This window comes from Schistocerca gregaria, chromosome 8 (assembly GCF_023897955.1).
Source record: "Schistocerca gregaria isolate iqSchGreg1 chromosome 8, iqSchGreg1.2, whole genome shotgun sequence".
NCBI lineage: Eukaryota > Metazoa > Arthropoda > Insecta > Orthoptera > Acrididae > Schistocerca > Schistocerca gregaria.
The window spans coordinates 239,270,479-239,294,845 of NC_064927.1; the positions used below are offsets into that span (position 1 = coordinate 239,270,479).

The 24,367-nt window shown below is 42.7% G+C and overlaps 1 non-coding gene across 1 annotated transcript; it reads left to right on the top strand.

Annotated features, from left to right (window-relative positions):
- The first annotated feature begins 7,227 nt into the window (after nt 1–7,227).
- Nucleotides 7,228–7,302, top strand: Trnas-cga (transfer RNA serine (anticodon CGA)). The gene has a single exon. It is a non-coding gene; the product is annotated as a tRNA-Ser (tRNA).
- The last annotated feature ends 17,065 nt before the right edge of the window (nt 7,303–24,367 follow it).

The following is a 24,367-nucleotide window of genomic DNA, read 5'->3' on the forward strand; positions in this document are numbered from 1 at the left end:
ACCCCAGTTGCCTGCATGGGGTGTTACTCACGTGTAAGCGTTCGAAAGTTTTCTGTTTGCGAATCGTGTACTGATTTGGAACTTGGGTATCAGCACAGTATGCACCTAGTAGGAGGTAGGAAACAGCGTAAAAACTACATCCAGACTGGCCGATGCACCGATCCCTGTCGTTCACTCTAGGGCCAGCATACCTCCCCATCCCAGAATCGGCGCTTTAACACACACGGCCTTCCTTGTCGGAAAGATTCTACTGTAATGAAGAAAATTAAAAAATATATATATATGAAACTTCCTGGCAGATTAAAACTGTGTGCCTCACCGAGACTCGATCTCGGACCCTTTGCCTTTCGTGGGCTAGTGCTCTACCAACTGAGATACCCAAGCACGAATCACGCCATCTCTTCACAGCTTTACTTCAGCCAGTACCTCGTCTCCTACTTTTCAAACTTAACAGAGGCTCTCCTGGTAAAGGCAAAGGTCCCGAGTTCGAGTCTCGGTCCGGCACACAGTTTTAATTTGCCAGGAAGTTTCATGTCAGCGCACACTCCGCTGCAGAGTGTAAATCTCATTCTGGAAACATCCCCTAGGCTGTGGCTAAGCCATGTCTCCGCAATATCCTTTCTTTCAGAAGTGCTAGTTCTGCAAGGTTCGCAGGAGAGCTTCCGTTAAGTCTGGAAGGTAGGAGACTAGGTACTGGCAGAAGTAAAGCTGTGAGGACGGGGCGTGAGTCGTACTTGGGTAGCTCATTTGGTAGAGCAATTGCCCGCGAAAGGCAAACGTCCCGAGTTCGAGTCTCGGTCCGGCACACACTTTTAATCTGCCACGAAGTTTGATATCAGCGCACACTCCGCTGCAGAGTGGAAATCTCATTCTGAAAGAAAAAATATTTTTGAATCTTTTTGGGAGAGAATCTTTAAAAATGTATGACTACCAGTCGTAGTGTTGTTATGTTGTGCGTTTATTTTTTTTTTTTGTCTTTTCTAATATTTTTGTTATTAGATATGGTCGTCGGGTTCTACAGGCCGAATGTTGTGGCAGTTACCTACAGTTGTAGTGAGAAGGCATTTATACAAATATAACAGGGCGACCTTTCTTACACAGAGACGGGTCATCCCACGACAAGTTCCTATTAGAGGCACGCTGCAGAATCCAACGATCTCCGATACATTCCGGGGCGCGCGGAGTCGCCCGGACTTGCTCGCGGCTCCCGGACGTGCCTCGCATAGCTGTAGTTGGCGTGGCGGCCGCCAGGCGCCGCTGCGCGTTGCGCCCTTTGAGTCGGCGGTGTGCGCACGGTGGCCGCTAAGCGCCGGGGACTAACATTATTACCGGCTGCCTTTGACAGAGCCGCAAACGGCCCGCGGCCGCCCGCCCGCCTAACGCAATAAGCGGCCCCCGGCGCCTGGCCGGCGCGACAACTGGCGACTCGACAGCCGGAGCCACGGCTGCAGACACCGGATGCGGCACGTCACCCGTAACCGCGCTCCCAAGTCTCAGCTGCCCGCACTGCTGCTCCGACCGTGGGATGCCGCCGCAGCGCCCGGAAGTCATTACATTACGATCTCTGTCACAAATTACGTCTTCGGGATGACATACTTTCCGCATGGCAAGTCGTGCATAAGTTTCACCTATTGTTCCAGTGGGCGATCACAAACAGAGCGGCCAGGACGTCAGACAATGTACAATACGCAGCAACTAGCTGGGTCCCTGGGTAGCTCTAAGAGGCGCCCGCGCATAGCTTAGCTCCACTGACATGTAGGTACATGTAAGTGCAGTCTTCCTCTAGTACAAAGGAGAACAGCTGCAGGCGGTGTGACGGGTCGGAACGAAGAGCTAGCCTTTCAGTTCGTGTGACATCACATGGGTATGGTGTACTGCAAGTTTGCCTAGCGCAACGGCGCTGTGGGAATCGAACCGGAAGTTTTAGTCTACAGTTATAAAACTACCGTAGGCTTCCGTAGACTAGCGTAGCTAAGCGTAGACTACAGAAGTTTCCTAGTAGGTTTGGTCAGTTAAAGTCGTACCCGCGTTACCTGTACGTTGATTTTGTTGCATACACGTTGGGCATTACCTCATACCGAACGCTATACTGTCAGTGTGTTTCAAGATTCCCCTAAAACCTAGAAACGGTTAATCGCCTAGAAACTGTGTGAGGTTATGCAAAGAGCTTGAAAAACTACGAAATATTTTTGCTCTACGTAGTTATCCTCTCGTCTGTTACTCAAAAATAAACAGTATTTATAGCAAAATATAAATTGTCAATATTTAATTCAGGTTTTAGTCGAAAATTGTTGATTTGTAACGTGACTGAGAGGAAAGTTGTACAAAAAATAAAGGAAAACTATACAGATTTATCATATAGAGCTAGAAATGTAATTTTCCCAATGAAGGATAAAATAATAAAAAAAGCCAAACAAAAATATATGGACATCGCTTCAGTATATCGTCGAACTTCAGTGGATCATGTTTGTGTCATTCATGAACAGCTTTCGCTTTTATCAATAATAGCATGAAAGTCTCGCCTTTGATTATGATGAAGAACCTTTTGTTGAGTACAAAATTACAATTAGGCCTATATACAGGTGTGTTTTGTGTATGTGTCTAAACTGTACTTGCATCAAAAGTAATTACATTAGTTACATAAAATTAAAAATAATTTGTATTATTTATAAAATCCAACTTATATTGTATAAAGATATAAAATACACGCTGAACTAACATTGAATGATATGCAGTTCTAAATCTGCGCAAGAAAAAGCTAAGTCGTTTGCTCTCATTACCTCTCTTACACATTCAATTATGTTTCTTTCCTTATCAATATTATCGGTAAGCCAGCATTTACTATGTCACTTATTTAGTGTACCAAAATTACAGAGGCGTAGTTTTCGTAGAGTGCAATTCTAGTTCAGTAAGTTATAGCGCTCGCGATGGCGAGTACAACTAAAACGTAGCAGCCAGTTTTTCTGTCTCCATCGGAAAATTATTTTTTGCTTGGGCGATGAGGTGAAATTACAAAGTGTATAGTTTCTAACAAAGAAATGTGGAGTATTAATAAATGTAATTTACAACGTCGTTATTCTGCGAGCCAAGCTGATAAGCGTGAGAAGTATCAAGGAAAAGAACATGACGCAGTTCGAAATTAAAAGAACGCGCTGATTTGTGGGATTGCCAAAGTAGCGAAGCGCCTCTCCGTCTGAACTGCAGAACAGCTCTTCATGTGGCTAAGAAAGTGACATCTTGTACTGAAGGAGACTTACCGAAATAAATGTTTGTGATGGCCACTGAATAAAAGTGTGCACATTTGGTAGAAGACTTAGAAAGAGTAAATTTGTCTCCTAAGACTGTTAAGCGACGTATTCAGGAAATACGAAATTGAAGTATCTGGGTTGTGAAAAATTACAATGAAATGTTTCTTCGGACATGTATGCACAACCAAAGAAGCAAGCACTGCGGCGACTGGACTACAGGTTCTATGAAAGACATGAAATGCTAATATAAACTACTTCCACCTGCACAGTGGAATGACGGCAGTGAAAATTAGGGCAGGGCCGGGATTCGAAGCCAGATTTCCCGCTTTACGTTTAACCACTTCTGTTATCTAAGCACGACACAATGCCAACCCCAATCTTCCATATGTCGTCCACCACGTGTCTATAGCGTGCATTCATACCTACCATTAACATTATATCCGTACAGAGGAGACATTCTATTTGTAAGTTGTAGGCCCAGTATCGGCCGATAAATACGAAACTGCTGTGCGTGCGATTGTGAGGGAGTACGATGGACTGTTTCTTTCGGGCATGCCTGCATGTACGGGAATAACATAATAGGATGTACGAGCACTGGGATGACACACGCACGCCAACATGTGGGTGTTTGGGTCAGGCCGTGTTAGGTTAGCCAAAGCAGTTAAGGCGGCCTCCCGCGATGAGCGGGAAATCTGCGTTCGAGTCCCAGTCCAGCAGAAATTTTCATTGTTTTCCTTCTACTATACAACGGGAGGTGGTTTCATATTCTCAACTGCCAATACAGTTCATGTCCAGGAGATGGGTGCAGATGTCCAAGTGAATCTAGGTACTATGCCACGTAATTTTTACATTATTCCTTAACGTCGATGAGAGTGGTGACGTGTCAGATACTACACCATTAGCCTTTTTCACTTAGAGCGTCGATGACAAGCTTAACATCACAGAGAAATTGCTGGATTTAATTTCGCTGGGTACATCACCACGGAGCTGGATATTTTCAAAGGTGTTGAAAGAGCTGTTGAAAATGCTGACCTGAGTCGGAACAAGGATGCTTCTGTCGCTACAGATGGGACTCTGGCTATTAAAGGACTCAGTGATGGTTTAAGAACGTATGAAACGTGCTTCTTGTGTAACACATGATCCCACTGCAATTCGCAGCATTCTTCATCAAGAGAATCGTTACCCCACACACATTAAAATTAAAAATATTATGAACACCGTAGTAAAACTTACAAATTCCATGCAGTCAAGAGGCCTCAGGCGTAGACAGTTCATATCTTTTCTTCAAAACTGTGGCAGTCAGCGGTAATATGTTAGCTCGATTGTTTGAGTTAAGAAATGAAATAGCATTATTCATGACTAATCAAAATCAGCCCGTTTCTCATTCGCGGGACAAATCTTGGATTTGTGATTAATTTCTTTGATGATTTAACAAGTCCAGAATGAGATTTTCACTCTGCAGCGGAGTGTGCGCTGATATGAAACTTCCTGGCAGATTAAAACTGTGTGCCCGACCGAGACTCGAACTCGGGACCTTTGCCTTTCGCGGGCAAGTGCTCTACCAACTGGGCTACCGAAGCACGACTCACGTCCGGTACTCACAGCTTTACTTCTGCCAGTATCCGTCTCCTACCTTCCAAACTTTACAGAAGCTCTTCTGCGAAACTTGCAGAACTAGCACTCCTGAAAGAAAGGATATTGCGGAGACATGGCTTAGCCACAGCCTGGGGGATGTTTCCAGAATGAGATTTTCACTCTGCAGCGGAGTGTGCGCTGATATGAAACTTCCTGGCAGATTAAAACTGTGTGCCCGACCGAGACTCGAACTCGGGACCTTTGCCTTTCGCGGGCAAGTGCTCTACCAACTGAGCTACCGAAGCACGACTCACGTCCGGTACTCACAGCTTTACTTCTGCCAGTATCCGTCTCCTACCTTCCAAACTTTACAGAAGCTCTTCTGCGAAACTTGCAGAACTAGCACTCATGAAAGAAAGGATATTGCGGAGACATGGCTTAGCCACAGACTGGGGGATGTTTCCAGAATGAGATTTTCACTCTGCAGCGGAGTGTGCGCTGATATGAAACTTCCTGGCAGATTAAAAATGTGTGCCCGACCGAGACTCGAACTCGGGACCTTTGCCTTTCGCGGGCAAGTGCTCTACCAACTGAGCTACCGAAGCACGACTCACGTCCGGTACTCACAGCTTTACTTCTGCCAGTATCCGTCTCCTACCTTCCAAACTTTACAGAAGCTCTTCTGCGAAACTTGCAGAACTAGCACTCCTGAAAGAAAGGATATTGCGGAGACATGGCTTAGCCACAGCCTGGGGGATGTTTCCAGAATGAGATTTTCACTCTGCAGCGGAGTGTGCGCTGATATGAAACTTCCTGGCAGATTAAAACTGTGTGCCCGACCGAGACTCGAACTCGGGACCTTTGCCTTTCGCGGGCAAGTGCTCTACCAACTGAGCTACCGAAGCACGACTCACGTCCGGTACTCACTGCTTTACTTCTGCCAGTATCCGTCTCCTACCTTCCAAACTTTACAGAAGCTCTTCTGCGAAACTTGCAGAACTAGCACTCCTGAAAGAAAGGATATTGCGGAGACATGGCTTAGCCACAGCCTGGGGGATGTTTCCAGAATGAGATTTTCACTCTGCAGCGGAGTGTGCGCTGATATGAAACTTCCTGGCAGATTAAAACTGTGTGCCCGACCGAGACTCGAACTCGGGACCTTTGCCTTTCGCGGGCAAGTGCTCTACCAACTGGGCTACCGAAGCACGACTCACGTCCGGTACTCACAGCTTTACTTCTGCCAGTATCCGTCTCCTACCTTCCAAACTTTACAGAAGCTCTTCTGCGAAACTTGCAGAACTAGCACTCCTGAAAGAAAGGATATTGCGGAGACATGGCTTAGCCACAGCCTGGGGGATGTTTCCAGAATGAGATTTTCACTCTGCAGCGGAGTGTGCGCTGATATGAAACTTCCTGGCAGATTAAAACTGTGTGCCCGACCGAGACTCGAACTCGGGACCTTTGCCTTTCGCGGGCAAGTGCTCTACCAACTGAGCTACCGAAGCACGACTCACGTCCGGTACTCACAGCTTTACTTCTGCCAGTATCCGTCTCCTACCTTCCAAACTTTACAGAAGCTCTTCTGCGAAACTTGCAGAACTAGCACTCCTGAAAGAAAGGATATTGCGGAGACATGGCTTAGCCACAGCCTGGGGGATGTTTCCAGAATGAGATTTTCACTCTGCAGCGGAATTTGCGCTGATATGAAACTTCCTGGCAGATTAAAACTGTGTGCCCGACCGAGACTCGAACTCGGGACCTTTGCCTTTCGCGGGCAAGTGCTCTACCAACTGAGCTACCGAAGCACGACTCACGTCCGGTACTCACAGCTTTACTTCTGCCAGTATCCGTCTCCTACCTTCCAAACTTTACAGAAGCTCTTCTGCGAAACTTGCAGAACTAGCACTCCTGAAAGAAAGGATATTGCGGAGACATGGCTTAGCCACAGCCTGGGGGATGTTTCCAGAATGAGATTTTCACTCTGCAGCGGAGTGTGCGCTGATATGAAACTTCCTGGCAGATTAAAACTGTGTGCCCGACCGAGACTCGAAGGTAGGAGACGGATACTGGCAGAAGTAAAGCTGTGAGTACCGGACGTGAGTCGTGCTTCGGTAGCTCAGTTGGTAGAGCACTTGCCCGCGAAAGGCAAAGGTCCCGAGTTCGAGTCTCGGTCGGGCACACAGTATTAATCTGCCAGGAAGTTTCATATCTGCGCACACTCCGCTGCAGAGTGAAAATCTCATTTTGGAAACATCCCCCAGGCTGTGGCTAAGCCATGTCTCCGCAATATCCTTTCTTTCAGGAGTGCTAGTTCTGCAAGTTTCGCAGAAGAGCTTCTGTAAAGTTTGGAAGGTAGGAGACGGATACTGGCAGAAGTAAAGCTGTGAGTACCGGACGTGAGTCGTGCTTCGGTAGCTCAGTTGGTAGAGCAGTTGCCCGCGAAAGGCAAAGGTCCCGAGTTCGAGTCTCGGTCGGGCACACAGTTTTAATCTGCCAGGAAGTTTCATATCAGCGCACACTCCGCTGCAGAGTGAAAATCTCATTCTGGAAACATCCCCCAGGCTGTGGCTAAGCCATGTCTCCGCAATATCCTTTCTTTCAGGAGTGCTAGTTCTGCAAGTTTCGCAGAAGAGCTTCTGTAAAGTTTGGAAGGTAGGAGACGGATACTGGCAGAAGTAAAGCTGTGAGTACCGGACGTGAGTCGTGCTTCGGTAGCTCAGTTGGTAGAGCACTTGCCCGCGAAAGGCAAAGGTCCCGAGTTCGAGTCTCGGTCGGGCACACAGTTTTAATCTGCCAGGAAGTTTCATATCAGCGCACACTCCGCTGCAGAGTGAAAATCTCATTCTGGAAACATCCCCCAGGCTGTGGCTAAGCCATGTCTCCGCAATATCCTTTCTTTCAGGAGTGCTAGTTCTGCAAGTTTCGCAGAAGAGCTTCTGTAAAGTTTGGAAGGTAGGAGACGGATACTGGCAGAAGTAAAGCTGTGAGTACCGGACGTGAGTCGTGCTTCGGTAGCTCAGTTGGTAGAGCACTTGCCCGCGAAAGGCAAAGGTCCCGAGTTCGAGTCTCGGTCGGGCACACAGTTTTAATCTGCCAGGAAGTTTCATATCAGCGCACACTCCGCTGCAGAGTGAAAATCTCATTCTGGAAACATCCCCCAGGCTGTGGCTAAGCCATGTCTCCGCAATATCCTTTCTTTCAGGAGTGCTAGTTCTGCAAGTTTCGCAGAAGAGCTTCTGTAAAGTTTGGAAGGTAGGAGACGGATACTGGCAGAAGTAAAGCTGTGAGTACCGGACGTGAGTCGTGTTTCGGTAGCTCAGTTGGTAGAGCACTTGCCCGCGAAAGGCAAAGGTCCCGAGTTCGAGTCTCGGTCGGGCACACAGTTTTAATCTGCCAGGAAGTTTCATATCAGCGCACACTCCGCTGCAGAGTGAAAATCTCATTCTGGAAACATCCCCCAGGCTGTGGCTAAGCCATGTCTCCGCAATATCCTTTCTTTCAGGAGTGCTAGTTCTGCAAGTTTCGCAGAAGAGCTTCTGTAAAGTTTGGAAGGTAGGAGACGGATACTGGCAGAAGTAAAGCTGTGAGTACCGGACGTGAGTCGTGCTTCGGTAACTCAGTTGGTAGAGCACTTGCCCGCGAAAGGCAAAGGTCCCGAGTTCGAGTCTCGGTCGGGCACACAGTTTTAATCTGCCAGGAAGTTTCATATCAGCGCACACTCCGCTGCAGAGTGAAAATCTCATTCTGGAAACATCCCCCAGGCTGTGGCTAAGCCATGTCTCCGCAATATCCTTTCTTTCAGGAGTGCTAGTTCTGCAAGTTTCGCAGAAGAGCTTCTGTAAAGTTTGGAAGGTAGGAGACGGATACTGGCAGAAGTAAAGCTGTGAGTACCGGACGTGAGTCGTGCTTCGGTAACTCAGTTGGTAGAGCACTTGCCCGCGAAAGGCAAAGGTCCCGAGTTCGAGTCTCGGTCGGGCACACAGTTTTAATCTGCCAGGAAGTTTCATTTAACAAGTCACTTGAACGATTTAAACACATCACTCCGAAGCAGCTTCATCAGCATAACAGATAACTGCAACAAAATCAAAGCCTTGAAGATGTCGTTCAATCTATGCAGGAATCAACTTCTGGCTGAAAGCATGCGCATTTTCCAAAGTTATCGCACGTGCGGGTGTCAACAATGTTCCTACTACGTACCAAATGAAACTTATTTTTGCAGTCTGACGATATCTAGAAGGAAAAACATAACCACCAGGAAGATGTGGCTGATATCTACAAGAATGTCCCCAAATCATATTTCCGATGCTGTACGCATTTGCTGCACGGATGTTACGTATATTCGGTTCAACACGTGTGCGAAAATTCTTTTCAGTTATGAAATTAGCCAAGTTCAAATTCCGAAGCACCTTGTAAGATCAAAATCTAATATGTACCTTTCGACTCCAAATATCCCAAACATTACGCCATTACATTGACAAAGGAGTTAGGAAAAATGGAACAGAAAATGTCGGAAAATGGCAGGTAACTGTTCGGTACAGCTCTTTTCAAATTGTAGCGAAAAATGTATTACGTTCTTCTTCAGGATATTTAGAAATTCCAGTTACAAACTTCTCATACTTGTAGAGCGAAGTGAGTGCATAATATTTTGAAAAGTAACCCCTCTCCGGAAAAGTACCGTATCCGTACTACAACGGTTTCAATTCAGATGTTAAACTCGCCCACTTATGTTAGAGGAACTGAATTAGGATTGAACTCAGTACAATATAACTTAAGCACATATGTTTTCTATTAGAATTTAAACAGTACGTTTTATAATATTACAAACAAAAAAGGACCCGACATACTGTACGTACAGAAAAGAACTGATGCATTGCAACAGCGCCTCAATGTAGCGGTCAAAAACGTTGTTACAGACATTGTATGTGCGATGCAAGTTTTGGTACACACTCTTCATCCCACCTGATGTCTCTTCAATTTCTGGTGCAGCAGCCAGAAATCACGCCAGCAGATATTCTTCGGTTTCTGCAGGAGTCTCGTAAATTAAACGTTTCATACGACCACACAAGAAGTAATTCGTAGGAGTTAAATCCGGAGAGCGTGGCGCCCACGCGGTTAGACCACCTATTCATTTTTCACCTCATATGAATAGAAACCGTATAGATTCCTGTTTAAGATATTATGTACTCACTCCGCTCTACAAATGCTAGGAGCCGAAATGCTGTTGTTTGTAATCTGCTGCCATTATGTAACTGAAACAGTCAGCTTTAAAACTACAGGCCGGCCGGAGTGGCCGAGCGGTTCTAGGCGCTTCAGTCTGGAATCGCGCGACGGCTACGGTCGCAGGTTCGAATCCTGCCTCGGGCATGGATGTGTGTGATGTCCTTAGTTTAGTTAGGTTTAAGTAGTTCTAAGTTCTAGGGGACTGATGACCTCAGATGTTAAGTCCCAGAGTGCCCACAGCCATTTGAACCATTATATATATATATAACTACAACATCCAAACATCGAAGACGTCAATCAACACCAGATCTGTTTCCTGCTTTCCTAAATTCCTGCATCCCGCACGCCACATCCCCTACAACGGCGGTTCAGAGGGGGATGATGTCACATGCTGATCTCTTCGTCCTTGGAAACATGTGCAGCAATGTGGGCTGACGTCACTCCGGCGCCACCTGTGCCCCTGAACAAGTGCTACAACTCGGTATCAGAACCCACTTACGGTAAGGTAAAGTCTGTGGTGCACAGCCCGTGACTGGGCAACTGACCTTTCTGTAGGTAGAGTACAGACTGTGACTGCCGGGGCACTAGGAGGCTGTGGGGTGAGCCCAGGTGTAGGCCCATCATCCAGTCCGCCTTCTCCCAGGGGAAAGATCCTCAGTACTCATTTTGATAGCTGGTTGAGTAGACCTGGGTCCGTCCTGGCGGACCGCAACGAGAAAAAATCCACACTCTTACCCAGGATTGAATTGGAATATCCAGGACCACAATTCATGGAGGACCTCAGTTTTCAGTATGACTCACTTCTAAGGGTTTGAGAAAATGTTCTAGGGTTACAAGGTGCTGCTTCTCGGTCATAGACAAAAGAAAGGTTTAATGGTATTGTGGAGCTCTTTATTTCATTACTAGCAATTACCCGCAGCTCAAAAATGGCTCTTAGTACTATGGGGCTTAACATCTGTGGTCATCAGTCCCCTAGAACTTAGAACTACTTAAACCTAACTAACCTAAGGACATCACACACATCCATGCCCGAGGCGGGATTCGAAACTGCGACCGTAGCAGTCGCGCTACCCGCAGTTTCTCAGTTACTTATTTACTCAAGCCTAACATTATATAGGAAAAGCAATAACATATGCTTGTAGAAGAAACACAAGTTTAGTTTACGTACATGTTTCTAACAACATGAATTTTTACATCCCTCACAAAATGGTATGCTTAAGATGTCTTTTCCCTATTGTAATTGTCTTCTAGTCCTTGTAGTAAGAGTACTAAATTTGGTTGACATGTCTCTAGATATAAGTGGGAGAATTCGAAGTCCACCATCTAAAGTTCGGAGCTTTTTGAGGGATGTTTTCTGAGTAGTTTGTTGTAAAGGATCCGTCTGGCCTCGGTGCAGCGCAGTTGAACTTGAATTGATGTCCCACCTGCACTTTCCTCTGTAACTGTATTACATTGAAAAATCTGCAAAACAAATCGATAAATGAGATTAAGAAATGCAACGAAATACTACGGCTCTGTAACGATTCCCTTGTTCGTGCAGTTTGGTTTCACTTGAAAATTAGTTTTTGATTATTACTGTTGAAGTTGAAGTCACCTTACAAGTTAGCAAAAAAAAAAAAAAAATCGTAAAATGTGAGGTAGCGTAGTTCAGGGCACCTCTTTGATGCTTTATTCTGTAGTTTTAACGCCTTCCTGTTTCTTAAAGAAGCTAGTTCTCAATAAAAATTGACAAATGCGTTAGCCAGTAAGGCAGCTGGTTCCACCAGGGAGACCATTATATACAACCACATGATCAAGCAACTTAACCTGCCACCACGGAAACAGATTCATTACGTTACTTCAGTTGCATCCCAAGTTTCAAATTTCATTCAAGCAGAAGATATACTCTTGTGAAATCAGATGAACTCATTGCAAACAAGCTTTGTAAGTAAATGACCATTGCATTTCGTATTTGCCGCATACATTGGGAGATGCCAAGCAGGATCAACACCACAGCTGTTTCAATAATGATCAGTTATACGGATAGAGGCACAGTACTGTGAGAATACAGTTAAGGACTTAGCATACACCTGTGTTACTAACAAGGTCTGAAATCTGACCTGTCTCGTGAACAGATCACTTCCTATGAGATTATGTCAAATATCAAGAAAAAGTCGCACAACACAAAGAATTGAACATCTGAGTTTAAACAGAGATGGCGTTATTAAACATGAAATTTGGGAGTTATAGTTCGCAAAGATATAATGAGGAAAGGCTTCATCAAATCAAATGGTTCAAATGGCTCTGAGCACTACGGGACTTAACATCTGAGGTCATCAGTCCCCTAGAACTTAGAACTGCTTAAACCTAACTAATCTAAGAACATCACATACATCCATGGCCGAGGCAGGATTCGAACCTGCGACCGTAGCAGTCGCGCGGTTCCGGACTGAAGCGCCTGGAACCGCTCGGCCATCGTAGTCGGCAAGGGCTTCATCAAACTATCGAATGAAACTGAAAGTTACAGTACAGTCCTGTTTATTACTAAGATACATTAGCTTGATTCCAGTCATTGAACAGGTAACACAAATGATTATAAAGTGCATAGAGGTTAAAATACCTTGACACATGTAGGTGGAATGGAAATTGGAATAATACAATTAGCTGTGTCCACGTAAACCGCCAATGGCTGGTGAGTTAGGTAACAAATTAAAGATAAGACCGATAAATAGTTATAGCATGATTCAGCTGCCTTTACCCATCGGTTTTACGCAATTTGCAATGCCTTCAAATACCACAATCAAGCAAGATTTTCATACTCTTTGGCTCGCTACGTGCAAATTGTTAGCACTACAGAAAAAATTGAACAGAACGCTTTTGTACAAAATTAAATGCAGTTACAGTTTGTACTAGGGTACGTTTTCGCTAGAGGCTGCAGTTTTCGAATTTTTCAAGAAAAACGTGCAAAAGTTTTCTTGAATAGCGTTTTTCTTGAATAACTCGAAAACTATGGCCTCCAGCGAAAATGTATCCCAGTGAAAAATTTAACTGCGTTAAATTTAGTGAAAAACGTTCTGTTCATTTTTTGTGTAAGACAAGCAGTTTGCAAATAGCGAGCGAGAGAATATGAAAATCTCGCTTGTGGTTTTTGAATGCATTGCGAGTTGTATAAAACCTAACGGTAGGGGAACTGAATCACCTTGTATAAGCACCAGTTCCGTTGCCTAAGGGAATGCTGAGGTCAGTTAGCTGATTGCACAAACTAATCAGAAAAATAGATCTCTAATTTAAAACAAACGACTTTGTGGTCCCCTCGTCACAATATACTCGTATGTAAATGCGGCTCATGCTTACTATAGTTCTAAAAGTCATGTGTACAGGATGTGTGCTGTGATAGGTGAGAGTCATAAGTTTAGCCCCGGCATCTACTATAACCTCTAGGATGAAGTACTCTCTACCTGCAGTTCTAAGGCGAAGACATCTCTCCCTCTAATGATTCGAGGTGAAGTGTCTATCAGCTCTCCTGTTCAAAATCTATCTGGTTCAGCCACTAAAAGATTCCCGTAAACCAATCGCTATTTACCTTCCTAGTTCCGAACAACAAAAAATTAATAGGAATAGCAACAATCACCCTTCTCGTAAACAATCTTCTGTGACTAACCAGTAATACACATTTTTCTCTTACTTTGGGACATAAAACTGAAATTCTCTGCCACTAGTGTGATATTACGTTTCAGCCAATGAATGCATGTACGCACTAGTGTGTCTTCATCCCTTTCTACAGAAATAATGTTGGTGGACCAGTCCGAGTTTCCCTACAAAATTACACCTTTTGAACCAAGAGTTTCTCCTCGCTCTAAGTACCTCATGTATTCCTATCCCTTTGCAGGTCTCTGTCTTTTTAAGAAGCATTCTTTTCACTGTTTCTCACAATATAAGCTTACAGCGTGGTGAAGGTCGTCTCCAGCTCTCTACGAAACTCTTATCGGAACTTGGGAGGCAGTCTTTGACAGCTCTCGTCAGTTCAGTAGGCGTAAGATGAGGAACGGTTATACGACTCGCTTGCAGTTATACCTCCGTGGTCCTCACTTCCCGTAGTCATCCGGGTGACCCAGCATCCAGAAAAAAACATTTCTTTGCCACATGGGAATGAAATAAAAAAGCACTTCTTCCACTTGTAATCATTGCTGTTTGTTTCAGGTACATCCGTACTTTCATGTGTTCTTAATAATTTGAACTGGTTTGGTAACCTAATTTAAGCAGTGACTTATTAATTAGGTCATGGAGCAGTCCTGGGAAAACTATCGCGTAATATTGTCACACTGTCGACGAAAATCGTGCCGCTTAGTTGTAACTGAATTTCCCCTCTTGAGACAGGTAACACATAATGCATTTTGTTACTGTGTTATCGCGTTCTTCGCTTAGCGAGAATTGTAATGAACGAGAAAGCTAACACAATAGCAGCACCAAGGAGTTCACCACCGGCAACATTATGAAAAGACTCCTTACCACTTGAAGTATGGTAAACATTTGGTACTGATGCTTAGGTTTACCTCAGATTTCTGCCTTCATTTATGCAGAAGATATGGCCTTCTGAAATCGGATGAATCTATCCGAAACACAAGCAAGGACAGCGAGTTGTAAAGTTCCACCTATGGTACCTGATAGAGGGAAAACTGTTGTTAGTCTAATCGCGTTCTTTTGGGTGTTGGGCTGAGTTAGTTTTTCAATTTTATGCACAGCAGTGCATTTACATGGAGAAAAATTAAGAAATCATATCATGCGACTCTTCGTCACTTACTGCTACAGCTAAGTATGTTAACCACATGATCTCGAATTAAATGAACAGTGCGAGCTATATAATATTGTATTATCGCCATCTCAACTCGACACACAGTGTGTAAGTAACGAGAAATCGAGCAGGATAATTGTACCAAGGAGGCCTCTACCGACAACCACATAAACTGGCAAGTTTCGCGAAGCGTTCACTAAGTAATGCAATTTTTTTTTAAGCTTGTTGCTGTCGAAAAATGCGGAATTCGTTATGCGTCATCGTGGAATGTTCCCCCTTTATCCACTGTAGTTTTATGAAATTCCGATAGGTGGCGGCGCTATATGTAACCTTCGAAATGGAATCTGTATTGGAGGTGCGTTCCAAGCGGAAAGCTGTCACTGAATTTTCCAGAGCATAGCAGATGTTCATAGGCGCTTCGAGGATTTCTGCGGAGACCTGGCAGTGAACAAAAGCACGGTGAGCCGTTGGACAAGGCATCTGTCATTATCGCATCAAGGACGCGCAGAGCTGTACGATCTCACGCCGCCCGCCTGTCTCACACAGCCGCGACTCCTGCAGTGTTGGTACGTGCGGTCCATCCCACTCGAGGTGATCCACAGATCACCATCAAACATCTCGCTGTTCAACTCGACATCTCTGTTGGTAGTGCTGACACAATCGTCCACAAGTTGGAGTACTCAGAGGTGTGTGGCCGCTGGGTTCCTCGGCGCCTAACAGCGACTAAAGAGATGGTCGGAATACTTATTCGTTACGAGGTTGAACGTGACAATTTTTTGTCGAACACAGGCGATGAAACAGGGAGTCATCACTTCTAACAGGAAAGAAAATGGCAGTCTTTGTAGTTGCGCCACACCACATCTCTTCCGAAGCAAAAGTTCAAAGCCTCAAATTCAGTAAAGATATGGCTACGGGCTTCTACGACTTTGAAAGGGTTATTCCGTTTCATGTCCTCCCCCCTGGGCACAGAGATCAACTCTGAATTGTAGTGTGATACAAGCAGGAATTTGAAGAAATGACTTCAGCGTGTTCATCGCTGCTGAAATGGAAACGACCTTCTTCTCCTCCGTGACAGCAGAAGGCCTCACACAATTATGCGCATCACAGACGAGTTCGCAAAACTTCGTTGGACTGTTCATCCCATAAATCTCGAACAGCCAGGAACTTGCACCTTCCGGCTTCCATCTGTTTGGCCCTATGAAAGGTCCATTCCTCGGGAAGCAGGGCAGTAGGCGGATGATGAGGAGGTTATTGATGCAGCAAGGCGTTGGCTCCGACCTCGACGAGTAGAGCGGTACCATGCGGACATACAGGACCTCCCTGTAGGGTCTCTTTTAACAGAGATTGTATTGAAAAGTAAGATTTTGTAGCTAAAATATTGCGGAATAATATATGTATTAGAATCCTGAATGAAGCTCATCTGCTTAAAAAATAGCTTTGCATTACTAATTGAACGCCTTTCGTACAACTGACTCCCACGTAACTTTTTGTTTCTATGAGTAAGTTAAAATTAGCCCCATGCTTTTATCTTCATTCGCTTAGAAGATATAGTTTTGTGAATCCGGACGAATATTTTGAAACCTTTTGTATTTTGCTACCGGTGTTTGCAGCACAGTCACGCTTACGTACCATGATGTGACTTTTGTTGATACTTAGTTCTGGGGTTCACATTGGTTCACTGACATTCGTGAATACGAACGAGCAGTTGAGACTAATATCTGATCGCGCCCACAAAATGCGCAGCTTAAAAGGTAATTGTGATCTAAGCTGTGATGTGGAGGTTGTGAATGAAAGAAGGCAATAGAGAAACCAAAGATTCCATAAAATACAAAAATCTGCACTAAGACATACGCAGAACATGCAAGTAAGCAACGAAATCGTTGACGTCTGATAAATGTAAGGAAACTGAGATACTTGAGAAGAAACACGATCACTTTATCTTATATAACAAGGTGGAAGGGTCGAGTGGCCTACAAAGGAAGCGACACGGAGAAAAAATACTGAGGAATGCGAATAATAAAATTCTCCTCCGCAAGAACCAATGACTTCAGTCCTAAAATCACAAAGAGTGAAGTCAAGAGTGAAGTAGTCATGCCAGTAAACTGCAGAAGAATGCTAAAGCCACCGATGTGGATGGAATTTTCGGTGAAGTTATTAAACTTCTAGCTGAACACGAAGCCATTTTCAGGGAAGAAAGTAGCAGAAACATCATAAACGGGAAGGTAATCAGCAAAATTAGGCACGCAAGTGACGCTGTTGTCATGTCAAACGATATGCCTGCTCTCCAATATGTAATAAACAATTTAGTCCAGCGTAGTACAATGTTTTACTGTTCGTTTACACTTCTAAGACCGAAGTTGTAGTCTTTTGTAACAGAAGAAACCAAGAAACTTAGTCAGTAAAAGAAAATAAGAGTGAACAAAAATCCTCCGTTAAGTACGTCAGCACTGTGATTGCAAGAAAGAGATGAGATCTAGAATATAACAGGCCAGGAGATGATTTGGTAGTGTGAAAATACTTTTGTATGTGATCGGATCCTAATCTATGCAAATGATAGTACGAATGATTCGTTGCTATTTATTCTGCATTTTTCTCTATACTTATGAAAACTGAACCCTTGGCCAATATCTAGAGCAAATAAGTGACCCTTGTCTTACGTATTGTCTCGCCGTCTCTTACGAATACCTTTGGCGCCGAAAATTTAAAACAAAGAAATCTTTCATCGAATGAATAAGTAAGAAGCATTTTTTCTCACTATAAAACAGAGAGGAATAGGTACTCAATATCTAGGACACTTTATAAAAGGAAAAAGATACCTTTTATTACATGCCATCATTGAAGCGAGAATACGATGGGAAATGTCTGTTGGAAGACGAAGGAACTCGTCGCTGAAGGACCTTCAGAGAAGGTACAATTGCACGCCAGAAGATGCCTTCCATTCTGCAACATCGCGTTCAGAGCTGCCAACGTGGATTTCCAACCACGACCAGGAGAAGGCGCCTAAAGAAGAAGATGAAGAAGAATTAGAATCTGGATACTGATGTTCATGAAAATAGCAAGTATTCCAATGAATACTGAATTTTTTGCCGACATCTACAGGGATTTAGTATCATTGTTTGTCAAGTGATAGCAAATTTACCATTCATTGTTTGTGATATGATATTCAAATCACTGTCAGTCTCCAGTCATACTCAAGTCATTCAGAAGAACCTTCGCGCGAGTCATACACTCAAATCTAACGAGATTTGTGCTAAATATTTGTCATCTTCACCACTCATAGCGGTACATATAAAAAACGGACCACTGGACTCGGAGCATTTGATACGTCTTCGCTCGTAGCATTGTGGTGCTAACCAAAGTGAAAATACTATCAGTACTGTAAGTAAGCGATGCCAGATTCTTAATGAAGAGACAGGAAACCAAAGGAAGTTGTATAAACGTTACATTCAAACTCGATTAGTATGAGTAGGCATGAACTCTAGACCTAAGTTATTTAGGCTACTGAGGTAAGAGAGTCAGTTTTTCCCCTGTTACATAAATGAAATGCAGTTACAATGTCCTACAATAGTTATGTCTGGTAAGTGCGCGGTGATTGCTGAACAGTTATTGTATCCGCTGTATCAGAGATTTCAGACGAAAAGGTCTGCAGTACTGATCTCGTCCGAGCCAGTAAAAAACAAAACGGCACTGCTTACAGAAACAGTTGTTTTTATTTCACAGTTTGTGAGTGTCAACTGTGATGGAGGAGAAAAGGCCTCTTCAACTAACAAAATAAGTCCATCGCTACACTTTATTTTCACATGCTTTGAAAAAATAATTGTAACGCAAGGAAAACAAAACCGCAAAACAGGCCCTTTAGCGGAGCTGGGGATTTCCCCCCAGCGGTAAACAAGGGCGGCCATGTTGACAGCTGTGCCAGTGCTGCCACTAACGTCCACTGCTGCAACCTGAGGCAGCGTGAGCGAGGTTTTACGGCCGCACGCTCTCATGCGTTCGTTCGTGGTGTTTACCTCGCTGCTGTGGACCTCTTGTTTTTATGCTGCTTCGGTGACTCCTTCACTCCATCATTCACGACGAAAAAAAACGTGTTCTAGCGTATTTATTTAGCCCTTCGTGTTCCCCCAAAGTATGATAAATGAAATTTACAATATTAAATCGAACTCTAGCAAAAGTGAGATATTATTCCTATCTGTTCAGTTTCAAAACGCGATTGGCAGTAGAAATGTCTCACAGTCATGTTAAATTTCACCTCCTGGAGACATTTCATTAGTCACAGTTTTACACCTTCCTGTACAGTTCAGTAAACAAATGTCTAGTTGGCATGTAGTTAAGCCTTACTATTCAGGGTGTTTAAAAAAAGCATTCCTACAGAAGGAGGTGTTGGTCAAAAGTAGAAGAAAATTTCCAATGAAGATACGTCTGGAAAGCAATACCTACTGAGACGTCTTATTTGTGTCGAATAATATGCGGTTTTTACAGATGGCACAGGATTCAAAGGAGATAGCATAGCAAGTTGTCACATTGTGTACGGCTGGAAAAATACAAATTCTGGAACAGTCTTCGAGGTGAAGCATCAGTATCGCTTCCACATCAATGTATGGGCAGGAACTGTCGGTGACTGATTGACAGGGCGATACACTTTCCCAAACAAATAAACAATTGTTTTTTATCATCCATTTCTATGTGATGGATTATTAGCACTATTGAAGAAGGTTCCCTTTGAGAAAAACAAAGATGATGGTTTATGTACCAGACCATTTTCTACGGATCATTCGACAGTACCTCACTGCAGCGTTTCATGGTCGAGGGATCGATGTAGGAGATTCGATAACACAGCCTCCCCTTTCACTGGACATGAACCCGTAGGATATTTCATTGTGGGAAAGGTTACAGGATCACGTGACCATAGCAAATGATACGGTCCGAATGGAACTAGCTGTGTTTGATTAAAGAACGTGTGTCTTTTGTCCACAGAGAGTTTTACCATCGAAACACAGTCTTTTTGTAGTACAGAACATCCACTATGAAAATGTAGAACTGTTTCAATTTTCAGAATTTTGTCTAAATTAAACGGTTGCAGCATTTTGAGCTAAAAATCAAATCCTCTCAAAATGATCGCATTCGAATTTACAGTCTGGTGCACTATTTCTCAGTGTGTTAGGAATCTATCTGTTGCGGCTTCTTCTCTCTCTAAGTTTTTAATCAGAACATTTCATGTTTGGGGAAGCTCGAAATAAAATTGATGACGGGAAAACAAAGTTACCATTGGGTCAGTCATTAAAAATGAGTCTGGAATCAGCGAAGATATGCCTTGTTTTTTAATTATGTCAGATTTCTTTCTATGTTAATGGCCTCTCGCGAACAACATACGTCCAGAGCCTGACGCTTAATGACCTTTGCAGGGGTCATGGCGTTATAAGACGTGAGACTTTGTTTGATGAGAACAGTATTACTTATCGTAAACTTGACAACAGCCACTGAAAACATAAATTCATATTATTATTACGGCAAAAATTATTATTTGAGAACGAAGTCTTTTACGATGGCACTGACAAAACATTGTCGGACCTCTTGCCATGTCAATTCAGGGTGAAACCTCGAACTTTTGATGATTACCTCTATCGTCTTCGTCAGGAGCAAGTGACTGTCAAAATGTTATCGCCATGTTTACGCTACAGAGGGAGCGGTGGTGCCACCAGTACAAACATGGACACAATCTCCTACACATGAACCAATTACAGACCAAGCAGAAGCCTTTTTGGGCTATATAGGGACACCACATCAGCAGTTTTGACAGTGAGTTGTTCCTGACGAGGACGATGCAGATAATCGTCGAAAGCTCGAGCTTTTACCATGAACTGACATGGCAAGAAGTCTGACAATATTATATAAAACACTATTGTTATTTTTAATATTGTTGCTAGATTTCCTTATACTCTCGTTGTCTTTGAATTTTATATTAATCGTCTGGATATAAAAAATTAGTGTGCCCCTTCTGTTTCCTTTTTCAGATTTTACAGTCGGTTCAAAGGGTAATTCAGGTTGGGATCTTTCATTCTTTTAAAAACAATATCTTCACAATTAATGGTAATTTATTACTGTGTCCACAATATAACACCTTGCAATTCTCCTGCTGATTAAAACACGCTTCATTATTATCACAACAAATGCTAATTTGCTAAAAGTACAAAATTTTATATCACAAAAAAGTGTGAAGTTTTATGAATTATATTATGTAATTTTAAAATATAACACAAAAGGTATTTGCTACCAATAAGTTAAAGTTCATTAACGGTTATAAGTCCATAAACCATTGTGCTGATGATGGTGGGTGTTGGCTACCATTACTGTGCAACAAAACAATGCTAATTTTTAGTGATTGAGAAGCACTTGTAATCTCCCCATCCCCCTTCTTTTTTGCATCTATTGTCCACATTAAAGTCTTTTATGAAGATTTGAGAGGAGTGAAGATTACAACAAACTTTCAGGTTTGCTTAGCTTGTCATGTTGAGATGGCTCCAGTTCTTCTTCTCTAGGAGTCTGATTCCTGAAGCTAAAAATCTCACGTTTTAGGTCCTCATGGTTGGATTGCACTAAATAAATTTGAAGATTGTTTTTACGTAAATATATTTTCTCACATTTTAGTATATTTTGATTTTTCTTATTACCAAATACAATATTACATTGTTCACAAAAAAGTCCTCCCAGTCACATTAGAGATATGCTTACCACTCCCACACTCTGCGGAAATAATGATATTCCAAAGGGTTTACAATTTTTCTTAACGATGGAATTTCTAGTAGTTTGTGTTATGTTATTAATTTCGATTATTACTTCATAAATGAATCCAGAAATAAACACAGGAAACAGTTCAGTATTGCTTAATTAACAATAGAAATTTCAAGTGTGCAAATATTTCGTAATTTCAAATGTTACTACAAAAATAATTTTAACTTTAAATTCAGTGCTAGTGATTATCTATTATAATATCTTGGCCTGAAATTTTCTATAAAATAATTCCATTTCATAAATTTTAGATTGAAATATGACATACTGTGTATAAAATTATATGAAAGTTTTCGGAAAAGCAACTGAGATAATACTGACCCGTCCAAAGTTCGAAAAGTAATACTGGTATTGACAACTACTGTGGAGGAAAAGAAATACTAGAGAAGAATGTCCCGATGCAGTCTGCTATAGATGGTTCAGGTACAGAGGTTACCTATTGTAGGACATATGCTTTCTATACGTCCTTCAAGACAGTAAGTTCGTCTTAGGAGCCAATGTTGGATGGTCATCACATCTCTCATCAGGACCAAATTGCAGGGATCGATGTAATGTTAGATGGTGTATGTACCATGTATAGTAGTCGTTAACCACATGTGCCTGCAAGCAAACTTCACATCAATATCATGCAACACTACTCTCTCTTAGTCTGTACGATGTTAAGCTCCAATGTGGCATGAATATGTGGTGCTCCACCAGACACTTGAGAACAGTGTGCTCAAAAGGATTTTATGACGTTTTCTGATTTTTTTTTCTTTCTATTTGGTTCAATTAGTGAGGCCATTTCGTAGATAAGCATGATTAGGTGTAATGTGGTTCTTTAAAAAGGATAAAGAGTTGTTAGTGGAAGGCACACGTAGTAAGGCCTATTCCCAGATTGTATAGTGGCATCTGAGAAAGTGGCTTTCATCAATGTCAGTATGTAATAACAGATTGTAGTTAAATAAATATTTAACTATTTGTTACCCACGTAGTAAAACATTTTATATAAATCTCACACGGCATTTCCTGTTCTCCACTTGCAGCTTCATATCAAACACGGATTTATGAATAGCGAAGGTATACACTGTAACGGAGCAGCTCTGTTGGATTCATGTATACCGAAACCCACAAATACTTATTATTTTTGCTAAATATAGGTACTGTTCACAATTCACATAATTGAACCTGACCGTTTGAATACAATGTAAGGTTTCTCTAAAGTTTACCTGTGGAAACAGCCATCAATTCTCGTGTGCCAAAATAAATTTGTTTGAATACAATGTAAAGTTGCTCTAAAGTTTACCTATGGAAATCGCCATCATTTCTTGTGTGCCAAAATAAGTTTATTCTGCAGTGCGCCAAACAACAATCGCGTTGATGCCAGTTCTAAGTAACCAATGAAACACAGGTCGTGGTAGCTGGACTTGTTCCAATCACCCCTAAGTGTTTGACTGCTACAGAGACTATCACTTAATTAAGCAGAGTAACAAAACAGATACAATCGGAAATTATTTCAAAATGGTTCAAATGGCTCTGAGCACTATGGGACTCAACTGCTGTGGTCATCAGTCCCCTAGAACTTAGAACTACTTAAACCTAACTAACCTAAGGACATCACACACATCCATGCCCGAGGCAGGATTCGAACCTGCGACCGTAGCAGTCGCACGGTTCCGGACTGCGAGCCTAGAACCGCGAGACCACCGCGGCCGGAGGAAATTATTTAAACTATTTGAAACAGTATATAAAAATGAATTGGACAGTAAAGAAAAGTGTATAGAAATCATCACTCGTAAATAGAGTGGTAATTACAACGCCACAGGAACACACAGTGCAGCTGAATAACTTCAAAATATGGACTTTGGAACAAAGAAACGCATTGACTGAGGCAAGCTATTCATGGTAAGCACACGAAATTTATACTTGAGCATGCATAAAATTAGAGAAGATATTATACTAATTACTGCTATCAAACAACAACAGATATGCTACGACTAACGAGTGTAGTTATTTCAAGTTTACTGTCACTTTTAAACAGCCTGCTCAGTAATGTCACAGTTACTGCAGCACGTTTAGGTAACAGCAAAGTTACCTGGCACATCAAGGAACACGATAATAGCTACATTCAAAGAACGGCAGCCTAGCTACGACTGTGCAGTACCACTGCTTGAAGTTTGTTCTGGAAACTAGCCGCTTTATTGGTATTGTGGGACCATCAACAGATGCGCAAGTTAGGGTACAGAATCATGACGTAATTTAAATCACATCCAGGTAGGCTGATACTGAATCTGCACAAGGTGTGTACCGCAGTCTTACAGTGACCCTGTCGTTAAGTCCTACATGAGGTGACTAGCCTCTCGTATCATTTATTCATTAAATTAATTGTTCCATTTTCCCCTCCAAAAGTGGTGATGGGAAAGTATTCTGGTGAGTGTGACTTTTTAAGAGATAAATGCTGCTCTAAAAGTTATATTTGCAATTATTTTACTTAAATGGAACACAAAATTGATCATGAATTCAAACAAGGGTCAGTCATGTATACGAACGTAACCCACACTTGTAAATAGTCCTCACGTGATATAGCTATTGGTAAGAATCTAGTACTGGAACACAAAATTGATCATGAATTTAAACAAGGGTCAGTCATGTATACGAACGTAACCCACACTTGTAAATAGTCCTCACATGATATAGCTATTGGCAAGAATCTAGTACTGGAATCCAGTGTGCTCCTCTACTAGGAGAAGGCAGAGCAAAGAGAACAGGTGAAAAGTATATCGATAAA